General features: G+C 34.8%; 1 long non-coding RNA gene across 1 annotated transcript; it reads right to left on the reverse strand.

Moving 5' to 3' along the window:
* LOC109172901 lies at positions 1-22765 on the reverse strand. The gene is made up of 3 exons (XR_002052809.1): positions 22688-22765; positions 16520-16525; positions 1-11 (listed from the first exon to the last, which is right to left on the reverse strand). It is a non-coding gene; the product is annotated as an uncharacterized LOC109172901 (long non-coding RNA).
* Positions 22766-23496: the final 731 nt, after the last annotated feature.

A 23496-nucleotide genomic window follows, 5' to 3' on the forward strand; every position in this document is an offset into this window, starting at 1 on the left:
TGTTGTCTTTTCTCAAATTGCACAAAGACAACACACTTATAACAACAGTTAAGTAAAAACCGTTGTCTTTGACAAAAGTGTTGCATCAAAGACAACAGTTTTGGACCAAACTGTTGTCTTTTATACAAATGATAACACTTTTGTTAAAAACCGTTGTCTTTCTAGTGTTGTCTATGTGCATTTTTCTTGTAGTGTCAAATGAGGACAAGTATATTATAGAGGACTGTGAGGACAAATGTATTGTGTGCCATTAGCCTGTATATCGTGTGCATGGCCGAATGAAGTCGTGTGCCACAGTTTGTATGTCGCGCGCATAGATTTGTTAATTAATAGAGCCTGGGTTCGAAACCTGATGTTTACATGTATTCCTGTGTGCCATTATGTATTAAATTGTGTGCCTGATATTGATTTGTTGTGTGCCCATTATTTGTCCTCACAGTCTTCTATATATTGTTGTCTTCATTTGAACTCAACCCTATATATATATATATATATATATATATATATATATATATATATATATATATATATATATATATATATATATATCAACCAAAATGGAATTGTAATCTTCCATATTACAATTCCAACCAACAAGTGCCATTTTTCCTTAAAACCTTATTTGCCACCCCCTTAAGGTGTTAGGAGCGTTGTGGCCCAGGCTTCCCAGGATAAAACCTTATTTGCCACCTCCCAAAGGTGCTAGGAGCGTTGTGGCCTAGGCTTCCCAGGATAAAACGTACTACTATTCAACATTTGAGCACCTAAACGAACAAACCCGGCGAACTAGAGCAATAGCGACAAGGCCATTAATCCTAGCCTTCTAACATCTGAGCGTTGTGGCCTAGGCTTCCCAGGATAAAACGTACTACTATTCAACATTTGAGCACCTAAACGAACAAACCCGGCGAACTAGAGCAATAGCGACAAGGCCATTAATCCTAGCCTTCTAACATCTGAAACAGCAAGGCCATTTTGTGGGACATAAATTCAAATTTAAAATTCAAATTAATAGTTATTTACACCCCTTGCACACAAGAGAGAACATCTATGTTATACTATTCAATAAGCCTCTAAAAGACTCTTGTATAAATAGTGGGACAAACCTTCTTTCCAAATCAATGTGGGACAAAATCACACTTTTTCCCTTCATTTTTCCAACTCAATAAGTCTACTTTGAGGATCAATATCTCATTCACCCATTATCTGTTTTGAGCGTACAATATATCAATCTCTTCGTCTCACTACGAAGAATCCGAATCCACTTTGATTCGACCCAAATCAAAAATGAACCCCGCTAATAATTGTATCACAAAATAACCACTTAAAATGTCATTTTAATACTATTTTTTCAACAAAAATTTTATTCTTAATTTAATATTACATTTATTATTATAAGTATTACATTTAATCTTGACTCGACTTGTTTCACATACAAAAATCTGTAAGACGGGGTCTCATATTAATTTTTACCTTCCAATTGTATTTGTCTGCTCTGACGAACACTAACACCGTCTCACAGACGCGGTTTTGGATTCTCTGACGACACAAACTACGAAGTGGATATATGGGACTACTGATTGTTTTGTCTTTTTATAGTTTCTTTTTTCTTTTATTTTGAAAATTCTTTTTTTTTTATAGTTTCAAGACTTGAGTTCGTGAATTTCGTCCAAGTTTAACTTAATTAACACCTGTGAAGATTTAACTGAAAAATTACAAGCAGTGGAAGAAAGCTAAGTGAACAAGACGAAAGTGGGTTCTTTCAAAGGAAAAAAAGACGAAAGTGGGAACCAATTTCTTTTCGCCCCAAATAGAAAAGTAAGAAAGAAAGTCTTTTTGTCAACTAATGGGATTTGTATAGAAAATCGGTCAACAATAACCCCGGTAGTTATACAGTTATATGAACCATAAATAAAAGTTCATTTACATTATATTAAAAATACATTATTTGTGAACTAAATATTCTATAATAAACATTCAGTATTCAAATAATGTATATTATAAAAACAAATTTTGGTGTATTAAAATTATACCTAAAAATATATTAAAAATGTAGTCTATGTCAAGTGATACACCTTGATTCATGGTATAATGATTGCCCCACTCCCCTCAAATGTACATGTTAATTATACTTCTAGTCCATTCATTATAATGGCATGGTACCTAGCTTTCAATTGACATTAAAGTTGCATTAGTATAGTGCACTCATTCATTGTCCAAAATTGTTAGGTTAACGAATTTTAACTTTTACTTCCCAATGTCAAATTTGTCAAATTTAGTTTTGTGACTTTTAAACCTAACTAATTAACGATTACGAGGCTTGTACGTTATTCGTGCCTTTATAATCCTATTAAACCAATAAAATAACAAAAGGAAATCTTTAAACTTTCAAAGCATGTAAATTAAGTATTTTAATTCTTTATTTTTATTTAAAAATTTAAAATTATTAATTAAATAACTGTCCCTAATAATTTTTGAGACAAGTGAAATTAAAGTATAATTTAATTTCTTGTATGATCATTGAGTACCATTAAAATCAAAAGTTTGGTTTGCTCTATTCATCAACTGTCATTTATCCATTTTATATCTTGTAATTATTTCTTCTAAAAAATATTTATTTGAGTTTGAGATTCATAAAAATTAAAAAAAAAAAAAAAAAAAAAAAAAAAAAAAAAAAAAAAAAAAAAAGACAAATAGAACAACTAACTAATTCTCAAAAGGGTACTCTTAATAAATTCATTATAAAAGAAACTTGTGTGGATAAACAAAATGATGATGTTGAACAGAATTTCACTTTTCAAGTAACATTTTGAATGTTAATTTTTTATTGACTATTTTATATATTAAAAATTATACTTCGACTCTAAAAACATATTATCAACTTTTACTCTCACTTGTGTTTAAATTTTATTGGAAGATAAAAACTAAATTGATAAATATCATGACCCCCTATTATAATCAGGCCCTGTTTGATAACATAGTTAGCTTATCTGTCAATTTTAACTTATTTGACCACTATTAGTTGTTTGACTTAATTAAACATTTAATATAAGTGTTTGATTAATTAGCTTGTAACAACTAATTGCTCCGAAATGCTAAAATTCAAAAATTTACCCAAAACAATTTTTTTAATTAGCTTTTTGAGAAAGTCATTTTGCATGTAATCAGCTATCAGCTAAGAGTTAATTTACCAAACATCTTTCTACAATCAGCTAATATTATCAGCTACTCAAACTCAGTAACTCAATCAACTAACAGCTAACAGTTACTTACCAAACACTCCCTAAATAATCAAAGCATGCCACATTATAAGGAGTAGAAAATGGAAATAGAAATATAAAATGGGAGTATATATAGGCTCTGTTTGGCAAACCTAGCTGAAAAGCTATAAGCTAGAAGCTGATAGCTGAAAAGGAGCTAAAAGCTGAAAAGCTATAAGCTCGGAACTGAAAATTGAAGAGCTGTTAAGCTAGCTGTTATGATTGAAAGTGTTTGGTAAAATTAACTTTTTGATAAGCTGATAAGTGTAAAAAGACTAAAAAGGACATCTTCATAAAATTTAAATTAGTTTGTTTACATATTAAAATTTAACATTTCGTCTTCCAAAAAAAGTAAACACTTTTTAAAATAAAACTATTAGCATAATCATGATCTAGCATCCCATAATGAAGTAGCAATATTGTTGCGAATCCCCTTCATCTCCATAATAACATTAATAATAATAATAATAATAATAATAATAATAATAATAATAATAATAATAATAATAATACTAATAATAATAAGCTAAAGTTTCAATATAATTGTTTAGCAGGAGTCAAGACTAAGGAAGAGATTGACGTGAAAGTTGGGATAGGGGAAGAGAAAGAGTTTTAATTCATAAGGTTAAAATATGTCATTACTTTAAAATAATAAGGGTAAAGATGGAAAAAAAGTTAGGAAGTTAGTGGCTTATTTTGAAACGTTTTCTAAAGTAGCGTTCCAAAATAAGCTCTTATTTTAAGCTAGGAGCTTATTTTGGGAACATTACCAAACAGAGCTTATAGCTTATTAGTAGTTTAAAATAAGCTATAAGCTCCTAGCTTATATATTGATGCCATATAATAAATATTTTATTATTTATTTTATATATTTATAACCACACAAAAAGAAAGTCATATTTATTACAAACCTGAATCTCGTTTTTCCTCGAATTTGTCATCTTAAGGTGGACCCATTATCTGATCCCCATTAATATTCATTCAAGGGGTGTATTTAATCCTGACTTTTGTAAATTTTTAAAGACTTTTAAAATGATGAATTTTAATAAATTTTGATTGACTTTTTAAAATTTTGTAATACTCTGTAAAAGTCTATACAAGAAACATTTATAAACTTTTAACAAATTTTTTATTTTAAAAAATCTACAAAAGTAATTAAAATTATAAATTGAATACATCCTTACAAACTTTCAATCATTTCAATTCTTATCATTTATAAATTATAATATATCATTTCTTCTTAGTATATAGTTCTTCACCCACATCAACATTTTCAGCATTATTATTTTTATCCATAATATGGTCAGAATTATATACTAATTACTTATATACTATTAATAAGTATCAAAAAAGAAAAAGTATTTCACAAGAAATTTATAACAATATTGAACACTAAAATTTATAGTAGAAGAATTGTTAAGTAAAATATTTAAAAATATAATTACTAGTTCCATAAATTAAAAAAATTAAATAATATATATATATATATATATATATATATATATATATATATATATATATATATATATATATATAGTAAAATTTGACGGTGATAGATGAAAAAATTTGCTTTTTTCATGTATTTAGGGAGAATTAGAGAGAGTCTAGAAGTTAGGGAGAAAAATTCGGAGAAAACGTTTAGAAGTTAGGGATAAAAAAATTCATAGAAACAATAAAAATAAAAATAAACAAGCAATAATAATAAAGTAAACATAATATTATTTCGAATGTTTAGAGGGAGATTGTAATGTTTAGGAGAGAGAAAAACTGGGTAGAGTTTAGGTCTGAAGAAAATATAGAATAATGAAAAAAGTAATTTATTAAATTTAGGTATAAGGTTTATAAAGTTTAAATAGGGAAAGAGAAACATTCAGAGCTGATAGAAAGAAAATTTTGAGATCTTGGGATTGATGGTTGGATTTGAATTATTTATATTTGAGAACGAAAAGTAAAGTCATACAAGTAAAAAGTCTACAAAAATTCATAACTTTTCGAATACTGAATGACTTTTAAAAACTCTTTAAAAGTCTTAATCAAATATCACTCACTTTTAAAGACTCTTTAAAAATCTTAATTGAATACCGCCTGACTTTTAAAAACTCCCTAAAAATTTGAATTGAATACCTCCAAACTTTTAAAGTTCATAAAAATCTTTAAAACTCTATAAAAGTCATGATTAAATACACCCCTTAAGATTATATTGCATGAGAATTAATGTTGTTTTTGCGAGGGATAAAACAGGTGATTTGACTTAACAAGAAAACAAAAGTTTCCTAGCTCTTATTAAAAAAAAATAAAAATTCCTAGCTTATTTTAGGCCCCACACGGTTAGTGAATTTGGGTGAGACATTTCCCAAAATATTCTGCACACTCGATTTGGTGTTTTTAGTTTGAAGCTTAGGACACTCCGTCCGTACAATTTTGTTTTGAGGATATGACTTCAATTCCTATAATGTATAGGACTATAATTCTATGTATGTTAGGCACTAGAATTCTAGGCCTTCTTGACTTCTTTATACACAGGCCACAACACATGAACTATACACATATAATAATGTATTTTTATAAAAGCATACCTCCAAATTTTGAGGTCCCTGTGCATGGGCCCTAGGGCTAGCACTGGCAACCCAAAATAGGCCAAAGGTTGATCCCAAGGTTGACATGGTTAGAGCTCAATTCTGAAGGATATAAAAATCCAACGGGGTAGTTCAAGTGACAAATGAATTCTTTTTATGAGAAAGAATTTTGAAATAACTCAAGATTGTGGCTAGTCAATTGTTGCTCTAAGTATCATTAGAAAAATTTTAAGTATAAAAATTGTGTATTTTATCCCAATAAGCATGTTCTTGTATTTTACAAACACACAATTGTTGTACTAAACAAGAAAGTAATAGTGAGAATCAAACATTTCTTTTATCTTCTAGAATTACTGTCTTTGTTGGAGTAATTATTTCCATCAAATATAGCACATTTGGCTAATCATGAACCAAGCCAAGTAAACTTAAAAAGTATAATTCAATCTCAAACTAAATGCATATATAATGTCACTTTCTTTGTTAATTTACATTTTTTTTTTAAAAAAAAAAAGAAAATATAGAATATATTAATAAGTCAAAGGAGCTAGAAATAAACGAATACAAATGGGGAGATTAGAGTCCCAGAACTAAAAACTTGTAACTCTGACTAGTGTGTGAGCTAACAGGTTCGTTGATCTCTCAATTAAACGACAAGAAAATGAATGAAAATATGACCCAATTTAAGACCATTACAACTATTCTTCAATGTAGTCAGATGGTAATTTTACATATAAAGACAAAAATAAAGAGCGTTAAAGATGTAGACACAAAAATGCTAAAAAATTATTTAATTTAAGAAATACATAGTGGGGCAACATATAGTGTACTTTGTTGTAGTGAAATACATTTCGGAACAAAAATTACCGACGAAAATTAGCAACAAATATAAAACATTATGAATACCCTTACCAATATTCCTAGAATAATAAAAACCTTTTTAAATTTTTTTTTTTTTTTTGCTTATATAATTGTCAACCTGTCTGGCAGACATTGTAGGAGTTTGTATCTTTCTATGTACTCAGATTCTCTGCTCCGGCAACAGAATCAGAGCTCAGAGACTCCTCATTACTTCCCCTGCGAGTTCTAAATTTTCCGGCCACCGCCGACAGGGCAGAACGCAGTGATCTCCCGACAGCCTTTAGTATCTTCTTCTTGACTTGCCCTCGCGTCGGAGGAAACCTCGTTTTCGTTTTGTTCTTTCCTCCGGCGATCTCCATTTTTATCGGTGACGAGGAATGCTGTCGAGAAAGGAGAAAGAACAGAGGAATGGAATGAGGTTTGAGGAAAGAAATGGATATTAAAACGAGGATCCAGGAGGGAATATATATATACATATAAATTTATTTTATTTATATTTTTATTATGGAAAAATTAGTTATAAGAATTTGAAGTGTGACCGTGTGGGTCCATGGTGATAGAGAGTGCAGTGTCTGGAGCAGAAGATAGCAAAGTCAATTCGTTTAGACTTTAATTAAAACTAGTATTTTGACTCGTGCGATACACGGAATAAATTTGTTGTAATATATTAAAAATATTTAAATATATAATTATTTAAATTGGAACATCAAATATTATATAGTGCAATTAAAGATATGGTTGGATCGTTTATGTATTTTGATGTTATCATTGCTTGAATTTGTGCAAAGAATTGCTCAAATTAATAGCTAATGTCTAAATGTACGCATGCGGTGCTATAACTTTGAAAATTTTATTTATCATTGTTTAGTATTTTCATAAATTAGACAAGTATGCTCGTTCTCTAACAACTTGGTTATAAGAGTGAATTGTTATCTTAATTCATTTGTATGGAAGATATATTTTTTGTCTAGATATATAGCAATTTTTTTATTTTTTTTAAAAAAAAAAACATAATATCACCGATTATATTTACACATTATTGAAACCTCTTTTGTAGACGAGTCCATCCTCGTCTAGAGCTAACACCTTCAGTTCATCAGGACGGGTTACTCGAATGAAAATATGTAATGGTAGAATGTCACTCAATTAGTGATCCTTTTATATTTTCAGTCAATTAGTAATATCATATTCATTTTCAGCCAATTATTTTTTTTTATTTTCAGTTAATTAGTCATTAGAATATCAAATGCAGTGATATTTTTACCTAATTTTCGTTCTATTTTTAATTGATGCTGTAAATACTATTATTGATATACTAGTATTTTCACCATGCGATGCACGGAATGGATTTGTTATAATATATTACAAATATTTAGATCGATATAAAATTATTTAAATGATAACAACAAATATTATATAGTGCAATTTAATATATGGTTTGGATCGTTTATGTTTGTTGATGTTATTATTACTTGAATTCGAGCAAATAATTGCTCAAATTAATACGTAATTTGTAGATGTACGCATGCGGTGCTGTAACTTTAGAAATTTTATATATCATTGTTTAGGATTTTTATACATTGGGCAAATGTACTCGTTATCTAACAAGTTAGTTATAATAATCAATTGTTATCCTAATTCATTTGTATAGATGATATATTTTTGTCTAGATATATAACAATTTTGTCATTTTGAAAATAATAATAATAATAATAATAATAATAATAATAATAATAATAATAATAATAATAATAATAATAATAATAATAATAATAATAATAATAATAAATAACATCGATTGTATTTGCACATTATTGAAAACCTCTTTGTAAATGACAGTGGTAGTCGCAACACAATTTTATCCATCCTCGTCAAGAGCTAACACCTTCAGGCCATCGGGATGGTGACTCAGGAGAAAGGTACGTACAATTGTCTGTGATTAAAGACTGATTTTTTTTGCAATAACCCAACGTGAGTTAGTGTTTGACCTTGGCTTTTGTTGATAGTCATGGCATATGCAAGCATCAATGGGAATTGTTTACGCTGGAACTTGATGGACAATCTCGTATCAGAAGGAGTGAGAGACATTCGATGGATAAGAACTTTGGTTCCTTCATGTGTCCCATTCTTGCTCCGTTCATTCATCATAAACATTCTTTTGCTCGTCGGTCAATTTTGTTACCAATGTTTCATGCTCCGTCTTCAACGATTCTTTGTCATACGCCAACTCTTCGGCTATCAACATGTTTTCACTCAAACCCTTGCAAATAATTGCCCAATTACCCATGCGATGCACAAATAAATTTTTTTTATTATATATTAGACAATAAAATTAAAGATGAAATTATAAACAATTCTAATATTTGAAAATGTACCTTTATTTGATTATAAGATTAGTGCAAAAGTATCACTCAATTAATTGAATAATATATTACTCATTTGTCTGCAATCATCTTTAAAAAATCGATATATAATATAATTTATGTAAGAGTAAATACCAACGGAGGTCCTCTGAGTTTGGTGGCACTGCCACTTTTAGTCCTCAATTTTAAAATCAACCACTCTTAGTCCTCTTACTTTTGTTTCTAGCCATCTATGGTCCTCCCGTTAAACTTGACCATTTAATGTCGTTTTCTCAAGGATAATTCAGTCCTTTCATAATTAATTTATTAATTATTATGTTTGCCGAGTCATACCGACATATCCCGACGTCGTTTTGGCACAACCTTCGTACCAGCTTTTGTACGACATTTTGATTCATGAGCTGGTTTTGTACACGTTCATAGCTGGGTGGAAACCATTGTTTGACTATTCTGATGAGGAAATTAAACATAATAATTAATAAATTAATTATGAAACGACTGAATTATCTTTTAGAAAACGGCATTAGACGGTCAAGTTTAACGAAAGGACCATATATGGCTAGAAACAAAAAGTAAGAGTACTAAAAGTGGTTGATTTAAAAGTTGAGGACTAAAAGTGGCAGTGTCACCAAAGTCAGAGGACCTCCGCCGGTATTTACTCTTTATGTAATTATATTATTACTAAAATAAATAGGAGAAGAAAGGATAAATAATTTAATTGTAATTATTATAAAAATAAATCCAACGATCCTTGTTTAGCTTAATTACCATAATAATTATTAGTCAATTAGTAATATCATATTCATTTTCAACCAATTATTCTTTTTTATTTTCAGACAACTAGTCAATTAGAATATCAAATGCAGTGATATTTTTACATAATTTTCGTTCCATTTTTAATTGATGATGTAGAATATTATTATTGAAATATTTCCGTTCCATTTTTAATTTACCTTTACTATTGTTTAAAATGTGAATTTACTATTGATGATGTAGAATATTATTATTGAAATATTTTCGTCTAATTTTTAATTTCCGTTCCATTTTTAGTTAAAATGCAATGATCTTATCATTTCTTTTTTTCATTTTAGTTAATTATGAATCATTTTTTATTTGCAGTCAATTATTAATATACATTTTCTTTTATATTTTCAGTCAATTAGTAATATCATATTCATTTTCATCCAATTTTTTTTCCAGTCAAATAGTCAATTAGAATATCATATGTATTGATATTTTTACCAAATTTCTGATCCATTTTTAATTGGTTATGTATAATATTATTATTGAAATATTTGTTGTTCCATTTTTAATTTACCTTTACTATTGTTTAAAATATGTCTTTACTATTGATGATGTATAATATTATTATTGAAATATTTCCTTTCCATTTTTAATTTACCTTTACTTGATGATGTAGAACATTATTGTTGAAATATTTCATTTCCATTTTTAATTTACCTTTCACATTTTCCATTAAGTTAAAGTTCAAGATTTTTTTTTTTATATATAGTATAAATTAGAATAGTAATTGTATTACACTATTTTATAATATTAGAATTGAAATTTTAACCTAGAATTATATTATAGTACGAATAGGAAAATAGAAACCAATATATTTTTTTAGAAAGAGAGATTTTCTAGGAATTGGGCAGGAATTTAAAGTTCAGGGTTTTGTTTTTATATATAGTATAGTGTTAGACATTATAAACTCTTTTTATTTACATTATAATTGATAGTATATGATCAAACAAATATTGTTTTTCACATAAAATTATATTATACATTCATCGCTTGATCAAATATTATCAATAAAGTTTAATGAAAATGAAAGTACTTTATATTTTATTAGGACTCTATTATTCATATTATACTAGGACTATATTATTCGTGTTAGACTAGAATTCTATCTAGCATCTCTATATATTCGCTCCCTGTACTCTCGGACATTATTCATTAAATATAGAAAATATATTCTCATCTGGTATCAGCGAGGTTTTTCCATAGAAAATATCGGTGTTAATGACGGCTCTGTTCGTGGTTCCTCTTAACGGACTGTTACCGAGATTCCTACGATGCCTGCGAGTGGTAGCCTCTCATCGGCTCATCACTTTGTTTCGTTAAAGTTGACCTCCCGGAATTATCTATTCTAGCGGACTCAGATGCTTCCGTTTCTTGAAGGCCAAGGGCTTCTAGGCTTTATTGATGGTTCTACACCCTTTCCGACGACATCGCCGGCGCTTGCATCAACCACGGACAGCGCCCCGGCGATGGTTTCCGATCTCCCGACACGGCAGCTCGCGTGGCGCCGGCAAGACAAACTCATCTTTATCCGAGGAGACTCTTCGCTTTGCTGTCGGCAAGGACACCTCGCAGCAGCTTTGGCATGTAATCGAACAAACCCTAGGTTCGTCTACCCGCTCTCGTGCACTCCGGCTTCTCGGCGAACTACAGGGGCTCCGTCAAGGTGATTCCTCCATATTTGATTACCTTGGTCGTGCCCAGATGTTGATTGATGAATTGGCTCTCGCCAGTCGTCATGTTGAGTTGGATGATCAGAACTTATACGTGTTTCGCGGTTTACGCCCGGAGTTCCGACCATTGGTGGCAACCCTAGCCCGCGGTGCTCCCGTTCCCCTCCCGGAGGTTGCGGATTTTCTTGTTTGGCAGGAATGGATCTGTTCGGATGACGGTGCGGCTCTCGGCGCACCGGCAGCCTTGGCCGTGAGCCGCGGAGGACGCGGTGGTCGCGGTGGCAGTCCGTAGAACCGAGGAGGTGGCGGCCGCGGTGGCCGTGACGGGGGGCGGTCCAACTCGAGCCCTCAATGTCAACTTTGCAACAAGCAAGGGCATATTGCTACGACATGTTGGCATCGTTTCACTCCTGATCCGGATCCTCAGGCAAATGTCGCCGTTTCTGGTGTTGAAGGTTCTATGGATGACTCTCATCAGTGGTTTCCCGACACTGGGGCCACAAATCATGCCACTCCTGATCCCACCTTATTGACGTCCTCTACTACGTATGATGGTCTGGAGAAACTTCGGGTCGGCAATGGTACAGGTTTGCCTATTGTTACTGTTGGTTCTACTTCGTTAGCCACTAATTCTAGATCGTTTCGTATGTCTGATGTCTTGCATGTTCCTGGTTTATCTTCTTCGTTATTATATGTTCAACGTTTTGCTAAAGAAAATAATGTCTTTTTCGAGTTTCACCCTTTGTGTTTCTTTGTGAAGGACATTACAACCAGGAACACTCTGTTTAAGGGGCATGCGTCTGGGGGTTTATATGCCTGGCCTACCTCGCGTCAGGCTCCTGCTACTTTTGTTGCTGCACGATCCTCTTTCGTTTGGCATATGCGGCTTGGGCATCCACACTCTCGGGTCTTGCGTCAAATTTTAGGCTCGTCTAGTCTTAGTTCTTTTAATCCCAGTGATCTGCCCAATATTTGTTCCTCTTATCAATTGGCAAGTCATCTCGTTTTACTTTATCGCGTGTTGAATCTACTAGTTCACATCCTTTAGAATTAATATATTCGGATATTTGGTGCCCTGCGCCGATACTTTCTGCAAATGGCTTTAAATATTTTATAGTATTTGTGGATAATTACACTCGTTACATGTGGTATAATCCTATGCGGGCTAAGTCTGATTTGTATGCGATATTTGATAAGTTTCGGTCACTTGTTGAACGTTCATTCACTCGTAAAATTCTATCTTTTCAGTCTGATTTAGGGGGAGAATACAAAATGCTTGGTTCGACTCTCGCTTCGTTGGGTATTCGTCACAGGAAGTCTTGTGCGTATACTCATGAACAAAACGGCAGAGTAGAACACAAGCATCGCCATGTTGTCGAAACAAGACTGGCGCTAATGGCCCAGTCCTCTGTTCCGTCTCGTTTCTGGGATTATGCCTTCGAATTTGCTGTGTATCTCATTAATAAAATGTCCACTCGTGTCTTATCTGATAAATCTCCTCATTATTTCTTGCATCGGTCTCCTCCCTCTTATTCATACTTGCGTGTTTTGGGGTGTATGTTTTCTTAACCTGCGTCCCTATAATCGCAACAAACTACAATTTCGGTTGTCTCCTTGTGTCTTTTTAGGATATCCCCCATCTTTTCGTGGCTATCGTTGTTTAGACACTAATGACCCGTTTGGTTCACGGAATAGGCCGGGAATGGCATAGCATTCCCAGTAATAGGCCTATTCCGTTGTTTGGTAACCATTTCTATTACCAGGAATAATATTCCTGGTAATAGCCTATTACCTCAAATAAGGTAATAGCAATTACTAGGGCCCCCCCCCCCCTGGTATTAGCCTATTACTGAACGCTCAGGAATAGATTTTAGAATCTATTTCTTTTTTTACCCCTTTCTTTAACCTAATTTTTTAATCATATATATAAATTTATCCTATTTCACCACCGTCGTCGCCGCCACCACCATCGCCGCCACCACCACCATCTTCGCCGCCGCCACCACCACCACCATCACCGCCACCACCACCATCACCGCCGCCGCCACCACCACCACCATCACCGCTGCCGCCGCCGCTACCATCACCACTATCGCCGCCGCCGCCACCACCACCACCACCGCCACAACCGTCACCGCCCCCACCAACGCCGCCACCCCCACCACTGCCACCGCCACCACCACCATTACCAACACCGTCACCGCCACCACCCCCATCACCATGACAACCACTGCCACCGCCGCCACCGCCACCAGAACCACCACACAGCAGCAGCACCGCCACCACCACCACCACCGCCGCCACAACCGTCGCTGCCCCCACCACCACTACCACAACCGTCACCGTCAACACCACCACCGTCGCCCCCACCACTGCCACCGCCACCACCACCACTACCACCCTAGCACCACCACTACCACCGCCACCACCACCGTCACCATCGCCACCATAACATATTTTTATAAGGTTATTTATGTCTTTTGAAAAATATTTCATTTCTATTTCTTAAATCAACCAAACACTGTAATATAATTCCTAAAGTCTATTCATTCCGTGAACCAAATAATAGAAAACAAATCATATTCTATTCCTTGCCTATTTTATTCCTTATGGAATAGCATTCCTATTACCTCAAAATTCATTCTGTGAACCAAACGTGCTGTAATACTAACAAGGTTTTTATCTGTCGCCATGTGCGATTCGATGAGACTGTCTTTCCTTTTGTTGCTTCTGTTCACTCGCAGGTACCCGCACCACGCCCGGAGCCATGGGGTGTTGCGTCGGTTGTGTCTCGTGGTAAGCCGAGTACTGTCTCGGCCTTTGATGATCATCCTACCGCGCCCGTAGTCAGGTCCGACCAGCACCGTGATCAACCCGCCTCTGCCGAGCCGTCCGTGACCGAGTCCGAGCGGACAGTCACGGACCAGCCACCTGCTCGGCCGGGAGGTCGACCCCGTGGTCGATCTCGTCCCGTTACCTCACCCGTTCAGTCTCACGGGATGAATACGCGGAGCTTGAGGCCGCATGATCATGTTGCTCTATCCACTGATGTCACTACTGAGCCTACATGTTTTACTCAAGCGGTCAAATTTCCCGAATGGCGGGATGCAATGGATTTGGAATTTAATGCCTTGGTGCACAACAATACATGGCGGCTCGTTCCTTTTAAATCAGGTATGAATGTGGTTGGCTGCAAGTGGGTATTTAGAACCAAGAGAAAAGCTGATGGTTCGGTTGAGCGTTACAAGGCTCGATTAGTTGCTAAGGGATTCAATCAGGTTGCTGGTGAGGATTTCTTTGAGACTTTTAGTCCCGTGGTTAAACCGACTACGGTACGACTTCTCTTATCCTTAGCTATTTCCCGTGGATGGACTATTCGACAGTTAGACATTCACAATGCTTTCCTAAATGGAAACCTTGCTGAGACGGTTTATATCCTTAGCTATTTCGTTTGTACGTTTTAATTTACTCCGTTCCAAGCTCAATATTTTGGCTGACCAAACTTGTGCTTGAGGGGGGGTATTAGGACTCTATTATTCATATTAGACTAGGACTATATTTTTTGTGTTAGACTAGGATTCTATCTAGCATCTCTATATATTCGCTCCATGTACTCTCAGACATTATTCATTAAATACAGAAAATATATTCCCATCTATTTATTGATTTTTGGTGAATTGATCAACTTTAGCAGGGATAATAAAAGAATGAAATGTCACTAAAAAATAATTTTTAAAAATAAAATAAAAGAGTCTAATACAATGAAAATGTATCCTAAAGTGAAAATTATTATGTAATTAAAAGGAAATAATGTGACATGATTATTAAAGAGTTAATTCTATTTTTATCCTAGATTTATATGTATCATTCAAATTTTAGTCTTTTTTAAAAAAAAAAAAATTACCTTTAGTCCTAGTATAATTGTGACATGATTATTTTTTGTCCTCCGTTAACAAAACCGTTTAAATGGCATTGAAAAGAAGGGTGTTTGGGTCTATTCAATTCTAAGTGTTAATTATTTTTTTGTTTTCTTGGTCATCAATTTATGTGTTATTCCACTTTTATTCCTTTTTTCAAAACATCATCATTTGTTCTAGCATTATTGTAGCATGATCATTTTTTGTCCTCCGTCAACAAATATGTTTAAATGATATTAAAAATAACGTTATTAATCACTCAAAAGCCTCATATTTTCTTCTTAGTAATAGAACAATAAAAAGAACATCTTCAAAAAATATATATACTTATCACACATTCATTCATAGCATAAATAATCCATAATTCATTAATAACATAATGAAACAAAATTCGTTACCAATACATAAGTCTAGCGCAAAACCTAGAAAAATACAATTCAAAAATCCACATGTATACTTCATGATAAATCTTAAGTCTAATGTATAAGTTAGCTACTTCATAAAAAGTCACAAATGATTTAGTGATAGCATGCTAAGAAGGGCAATGGTGTCGTAGCATAGCATTAACACAACATATATATATATATATATATATATATATATATATATATATATATATATATATATATATATATATATGAAAGGGTTCAGGTGTGGGAGGGGGCTTCCCGTGTGGTTGTGCGGTTGGACGCACACTAAGCATTAAACTGACGCACTTTAAGTACACAAACACACGCACATTAAGCACACAAACAAAACACCTTAAGAACACAAACCCACGCACCTACAAAACTCACGCATCTTAAGCACAACCCTCACGCACTTTAAACACAAAACTCACGCAGATTAAGCACAAAAATACATGCACCTTAAGTTTTAACAACTCACATTAAGTACACACTCACGCACATTAAGTACAAAACTCACGCACCTTAAGCACAAGACTCATGCACCTTAAGCACAAAACTCACGCACATTAAGCACAAAACTCATGCGCTTTAAAGTTTCAACAACAACTCATAATAATTACACACTCACGCACTCTAAGCACACAACTCACGCACCATACACACAAGACTCACGAACCTTAAGTACAAAACTCATGCACATTAAGCACTACACACTAACACACATTAAGCGCGCGCGCACACACACACACACACACACACACACACACACACACACACACATATATATATATATATATATATATATATATATATATGTTTAAGTTCCAGTGCGGGTGAATGCTTCCCGTGCGGTTGTGCAGGTGATTAATGTGTATGAGTTTTGTACTTAATGTGCATGAGTTTGTGCTTAAGATCTAACACTTAAGGTGCGTGGATTTCTTCCAAACACGTGTTTTTTTTTAAATTTTCATTGATTTGAGCCGTTGATTTAGATTTGATCAACGGTTCAGATCTAACCGCACGGGAAGCTATATCTGCACATGAACCCTTCCCTATATATATATATATATATATATATATATATGTTTAAGTTCCAGTGCGGGTGAATGCTTCCCGTGCGGTTGTGCGGGTGATTAATGTGCATGAGTTTTGTACTTAATGTGCGTGAGTTTTGTGCTTAAGGTGCGTGAGGTTTGTGCTTAATGTGTGTTAGTGTGTAGTGCTTAATGTGCATGAGTTTTGTACTTAAGGTTAGTGAGTCTTGTGTGTAAGGTGCGTGAGTTGTGTGCTTAGAGTGCGTGAGTGTGTAATTATTGTGAGTTGTTGTTGAAACTTTAAAGCGCATGAGTTTTGTGCTTAATGTGCGTGAGTTTTGTGCTTAAGGTGCATGAGTCTTGTGCTTAAGGTGCGTGAGTTTTGTACTTAATGTGCGTGAGTGTGTACCACACACTTAATGTGAGTTGTTAAAGCTTAAGGTGCATGTATTTTTGTGCTTAATCTGCGTGAGTTTTGTGTTTAAGGTGCGTGAGGATTGTGCTTAAGATGTGTGAGTTTTGTGCTTAAGGTACGTGAGTTTGTGTTCTAAATGTATTTTGTTTGTGTGTTTAATGTGCATGTATTGTGTACTTAAAGTGCTCCAGTGTAATGCTTAATGAGAGTCCACCCGCACAACCGCACGGGAAGCACCACCCGCACCTGATCCCTTCCCTATATATATATATATATATATATATATATATATATATATATATATATATATATATATATATATATATATATATATATATATATATATATATATATAACTCAAATTTGCCTCCATTCTTGGCCATACATGTTTCTCCCCCATTACCTGGATGCCTCCGATTTCCACACGAGTAAATAGAGCATCCTACCTTCTAATACATGATATCTTAAGTGGCATTGGTAGTTGGTTCTTGTGTTGTTATCTCATAGGACGCAAGTTCGAATCCTGTTGGCTACACTTTCTTAATTTAGGATTAATCAAATAGACCCACCGGGGTTCCAATACCCTGGAGTACCCATGTTGGTTCGCACGGAGGGTTAGAGATCATAAAAATGGGGTTAAATTAGGAAGTTCAATTTTTTTTTTTCTTTGAGTGCATATTGTTCCTTCTTCGAGAGTATGGTTTATCTTCTAGTAAATATTTACTTTTCTCTTTGGGTGAATTACTTTCCTTATTTGGGTGCCTATTGTTCCTTCTTCAAGAGCATGGTTTATCTTCTAGTGAATATTTACTTTTTTCTTTGGGTGCATTATTTTCATTCTTTGGGTGCATATTGTTGATTGTTTTGGTGCATATTGTTCCTTCTTCGTGTGCATGATTTATCTTCTAGTGAATATTTACTATTTTCTTTGGGTGCATTATTTTCCTTCGTTTGGTGCATATTATTTCTTCTTTGGGCGCATATTGTTCCTTCTTTGGATGCATATTGTTCCTTCTTTGCATGCATGGTTTATCTTCTAGTGAATTTTACTTTTTTCTTTGGGTGCATTATTTTCCTTCGTTGGGTGCATAACTTTAGAACGTAAGGTGTAAGTTTAGACACATGGGTGCATAATTTTCAAATATTATCTTTGCACGGTAAGATATGATCAACGGATCAGATCTCACCCCATTTTTCACCTGGGAGTTCCTTCAATTCGCACATGAACCATATCTTTTGTGTGTGTGTGTGTGTGTGTATGTGTGTGTGTGTGTGTGTGTGAGAGAGAGAGAGAGAGAGAGAGAGAGAGAGAGAGAGAGAGAGAGAGAGAACCATCCCCTATATCTTGTGAGACCACCCTTGTAAATGAGATCATGAGATTGCATCATAAGCATCTAATCAATATAAATTAGTAGTCAAGATTTGTTTCTATTTCCCAATTAAATTATGAAATAATTAATGTATAGGGGTGAGATAGTAATTTGGTTTCTTGTTTTATTGGATTATAATTGCCAAGCAATAATTTCCATAATTATAAGAATTATAATCATGGTAGGTCTCCAAAAACACAAAAACACTCATTTCCATAATTATAGGAATTATAATCATATAGTAGGTCTCCAAAAAAAAAAACAAAAAAAAAAAAAAAAAAAAAAAAAACACTGATTTCAATCGCAGACAAAAAATGATGGTCGTACCGGAGAACACATCAATGGAAGACACAAATTCTGGTGAGTTTATTTATTTATGTTTTCCAACTTTTGATATTTGGAACGACAATGGTGCGAAGAGTTGAGGGGTTGTGCACTTGTGCGTATGTATTTTCGGCCATGTGCATAATAGTGCAATAGTGCCCACAGGAGCGCGATAGTGCGTGCAAACAAATTAAAGTTGGAAATTGGAGGGTGGGGGTTGTGCGTATGTGATGCCGGCAGTGTGCACAAATGTGTAATTAGGCCGTCTAGGAGTGGGAAAGTAGGTGCAAAACTATTGATGTTCGAAACTGGTGGGCGTTGCACTTACTTGTCAGTCCACTCATGATCTTGAAAATTTGACATATATGACACACGTACATTGTTATCAAACTTGCACAAGGGTTGATACAGTCTAGCACGTACCTTCGAACAACTAGAACGCAATCCCCCCACCATACTCTTCATATACCCACTCCCCTTCATACACATTCTACCATTCAATTTGCTTTTGCAATCACCTAAGGTTGGTTATAACGTGGGGATATTACAGTGCGTTGCACCCACATGTCGCTCTACTTGCACATCGTGTTTTGCCAAGTGTTCATGCATACAATGTTTTTACACACAAGTCTGTGAAACTTGTTACCATTCTGAATGCAGTGCATACCCTTACCATGTAGTTCATACACACTGATCTATACATGTAATTACGCATTTGCACACACTTCACGCTCACCAATTTCGAACTTCAACCTATTTACACATAATTCCCCACTCCTGGACGGCCCAATTATATGTTTGTGTACACTGTCAACATCACATACGCACAACCCCCCCCCCCCCCCCCCCCCCCCACCCTCCAGTTTCCAACTTCAATTTCTTTGCACAAACTATCGCACTCCTACGGGTAATATTGCATTGTTATGCACACAGCCGACAACACATACACACAAACCCCCCAATTGTTTGCACCATTTGTAAAGAGTTAATTCCGCCAGAGGTCCCTTGTCTTTGATGGCAGTTCCAAATTTAGTCTCAGATTATCGTTTTTGTCATTTAACATCCCAAACTATCATATTTTGGACACCTAAGGTCCTTCCCATGACTTTTCTAGTAAAAGCTTATTTTAAGAAAGGGTACATTTGGACCTTAGGTGTCTAAAATATTATAGCCTGGGATGTTAAATGGCAAAAACGATAGTCTGGGACTAAATTTGGAATTGTCACCAAAGACAATGGACCTCTGGTGGAATTAACTCATTTGTAAATATAAGTCAAATGTGAAAATGGGCAGAGGTTTAGAATAGCAAAACCTTGGGCTAAGGTTTTGGAGGAGTAAATCTATGGGATGAGGTTTGCTTGGGCATAGGTTTGAGTAAGGGGAAAATCTGAAGGAGTAGATTTTCATTCTTTGCCTTGCAAATCTCTAGGGATTTATTGTTGCATTAAAAGATTGGGCAGAAGTTTGTGAAAGGGGAATTCCTTAGGCATAGGTTTTGCTTGGGGAAAAGCTTGGGCATAGGTTTCTCCTAAAGGGAAAACTTTGGGCTAAGGTTTGTGTAAGGGAAAAAGCCAAGGCTAAGTTTTTTTTTTTTTTTTTTTTCTTGCAAGAGAAGAATAGCATTAATTGCTCGGAAATTTCTAGGCACATGGTTTGCTATAAATAGGCAATTCCTTTCATTGTAAATCATCCCATCAGATTTATTCATCCCATTCGAGATACAGTGAGTAGTATAGCAAAATACAGAGAGTGAAAATAGAGAGTTATATTTGTAATTTCTATTGTAATATCCTTTTGTCAATACAGAAAATTCTTCTTCAAATTGCCTTATTCTGTGTATGATTTATTTTAAATCTTACACTAGAAATATTCTCATTATTTCCAATCTAAGTTGCTATTGTATTTTGGTGTTGTGAACCGTTTCGATCCTAACAAGTGGTATTAGAGCCTCAGGTTGGTTCATAGATATATTGTTCAAGATTTGAATCAAGAACACCACTTACAATGGCGACAAAGTATGAGATTGAAAAGTTCAAAGGGAACAATTTCTCATTGTGGAAAATGAGAATGAAAGCAGTTCTCAGAAAAGATAACTGCGTAGCAGCAATTGGAGAAAGACCAGCCAATTTCACTGACTATGCCAAGTAGACAGAAATGGATAGCAACGCTATTGCCAATCTGCACTTAGCACTTGCTAATGAAGTTTTGTCAAGTGTGACAGAAAAAGGTACGACAAAAGAGGTATGGGATACTCTCGTAAATTTGTATGAGGCCAAATCATTGAATAACAAAATCTTCTTGAAGAGAAAGTTATACACTCTCAAGATGATGGAGACATCCTCAGTAACCAAGCACATCAACACTCTCAATGTGTTGAGTTATAAAATAGAAGTGAATGAACGTGTTAAAATCTTACTCCAAAGTTTACCAGATTCATATGATCAACTCATTATCAATCTAGTCAACAATAAGGATGTACTTGTCTTTGATGATATTGCAGCTACAGTTCTTGAAGAAGAAAGTCGGCGCAAAAACAAAGAAGATAAAGTTGGAATCTCACATCAAACTCAAGCGTTGACAATGACAAGAGGAAGAACAACGGAGCCTTGCTCCAGTGGGAGTCACAACCAAGGTAGATCAAAATTGAGGGGTAAGGATAATGTCAAGTGTTTTCACTGTGGCAAAAAGGGACACTACAAGAGTGAGTGCTGGCAGCTCAAGAAGGATGGGGACAAAGGCAAAAATCCCGAGACATCAAATGCTCAGGGATGTGTTGTGAATACATCGGATGGAGGCAAAGTTTTATTCGGCGAAGCAGCAACAATTGTTGAAGGCAGGAAAAGTCTAGCTGATGTCTAGCTCATGAACTTAGGAGCAACATGGCATATGACCTCACCGAAACAATGGTTTCATGAATATGAACCTGTCTCTGGAGGATCAGAATTCATGGGAGATGATCATGCCTTAGAGATTGCTGGTATTGGTACTATTAAACTAAAAATGATTGATGGTACGGTTCGCACTATCCAAGAGGTACAACACGTGAAGGGCCTGAAGAAAAATCTATTGTCTCTAGAAAAATTAGATTGCCGTGAATGTAAAATTCACATTCAAGATGGGATCATCAAAGTAACAAAGGAAGCGCTTGTTGTGATGAAATCCGAAAAGATAGCAGTCAATCTATACATGCTTAAAGAAGAAACACAAGTACAAGGAGAAGCAGTTATTGAATCAGACAATCTTATAGAGGAACCAACGATGATGTGGCACCAAAAACTTGGTCACATGTCGGAACGAGGTCTAAAGATTCTTGCGGATCAACATCTTCTTCCAGGGCTAAAAAAAGGTTTCATTACCTTTTTGTGAGCATTGTGTTACAGGTAAGCAGCATAGATTGAAGTTCGAGAGCTCTAAAGCAAAAAAGCAAAGTTATCTTGGAGCTAATCCACTCCGATGTTTGGCAAGCACCAGTTATATCCCTAGGAGGTGCGAAGTATTTTTTATCCTTCATTAACGACTACTCTAGGAGATGTTGGTGTATCTAATCAAGCGGAAGGTGGATGTATTTGAAGTTTTCAAAGCCTTCAAAGTGCGTGTGGAACTTGAATCCGAGAAAAGAATCAAGTGTTTGAGGTCAGATAATGGAGGAGAATATACTAATAATGAATTTAATAAATTCTGTCTACAAGAAGGTATCAAACGACAGTTCACGGTGGCATATACTTCACAACAAAATGGAGTGGCAGAGCGGATGAACAGAACCTTATTGGAAAGAACAAGGGCAATGTTGAGGACTGTAAATTTGGCAAAATCATTTTGGGCTGGAGCAGTCAAAACCGCCTGTTATGTGATCAATCGATCACCATCAACCGCAATTGCTCTAAAAATGCCAATGGAAATGTGGACTGGTAAGCCATCTAGTTATTCTTAGTTACATACATTTGGGAGTCCGGCATATGTGATATACAACACTCAAGAAACATCAAAACTTGATCCAAAACCAAGAAAATGTGTTTTCTTGGGGTATGCTGATGGAGTGAAGGGGTATCGCCTGTGGGATCCCATTGCCCACAAGGTTATCATCAGTAGGGATGTTGTATTTGTAAAAGACAAGGTACAAGAAAGTGATAGCACTGGGAAGGAGAAACCAGTAACAACTACAGTACAAGTTGAGGGAAGGAAGGAAGAAGAAATTCCAGTTTCCCTTGAAGCAACAATAGAGCATGATGAACAAGATCAAGCTGAGTCTTCAACTTCAGAAGTTCGACGATCAACTCGGGAGAGGAGACAACCAGCTTGGCACTTAGATTATTCTATGGAGGTAAATGTTGCATACTGTCTACTAATAGAAGATGGTGTACCATTAACTCACCGTGAGGCTATGAAAGAAGAAATCGAAGCTCTCCATAAGAATAAAACATGGGAACTTGTCCCATTACCACAAGAAAGGAAGGCTATTAGAAATAAATGGGTCTGTAAGATCAAACGAGATAGC

This window comes from Ipomoea nil, unplaced genomic scaffold (genome assembly GCF_001879475.1).
Source record: "Ipomoea nil cultivar Tokyo-kokei standard unplaced genomic scaffold, Asagao_1.1 scaffold0146, whole genome shotgun sequence".
In the NCBI taxonomy this organism is placed as follows: domain Eukaryota; kingdom Viridiplantae; phylum Streptophyta; class Magnoliopsida; order Solanales; family Convolvulaceae; genus Ipomoea; species Ipomoea nil.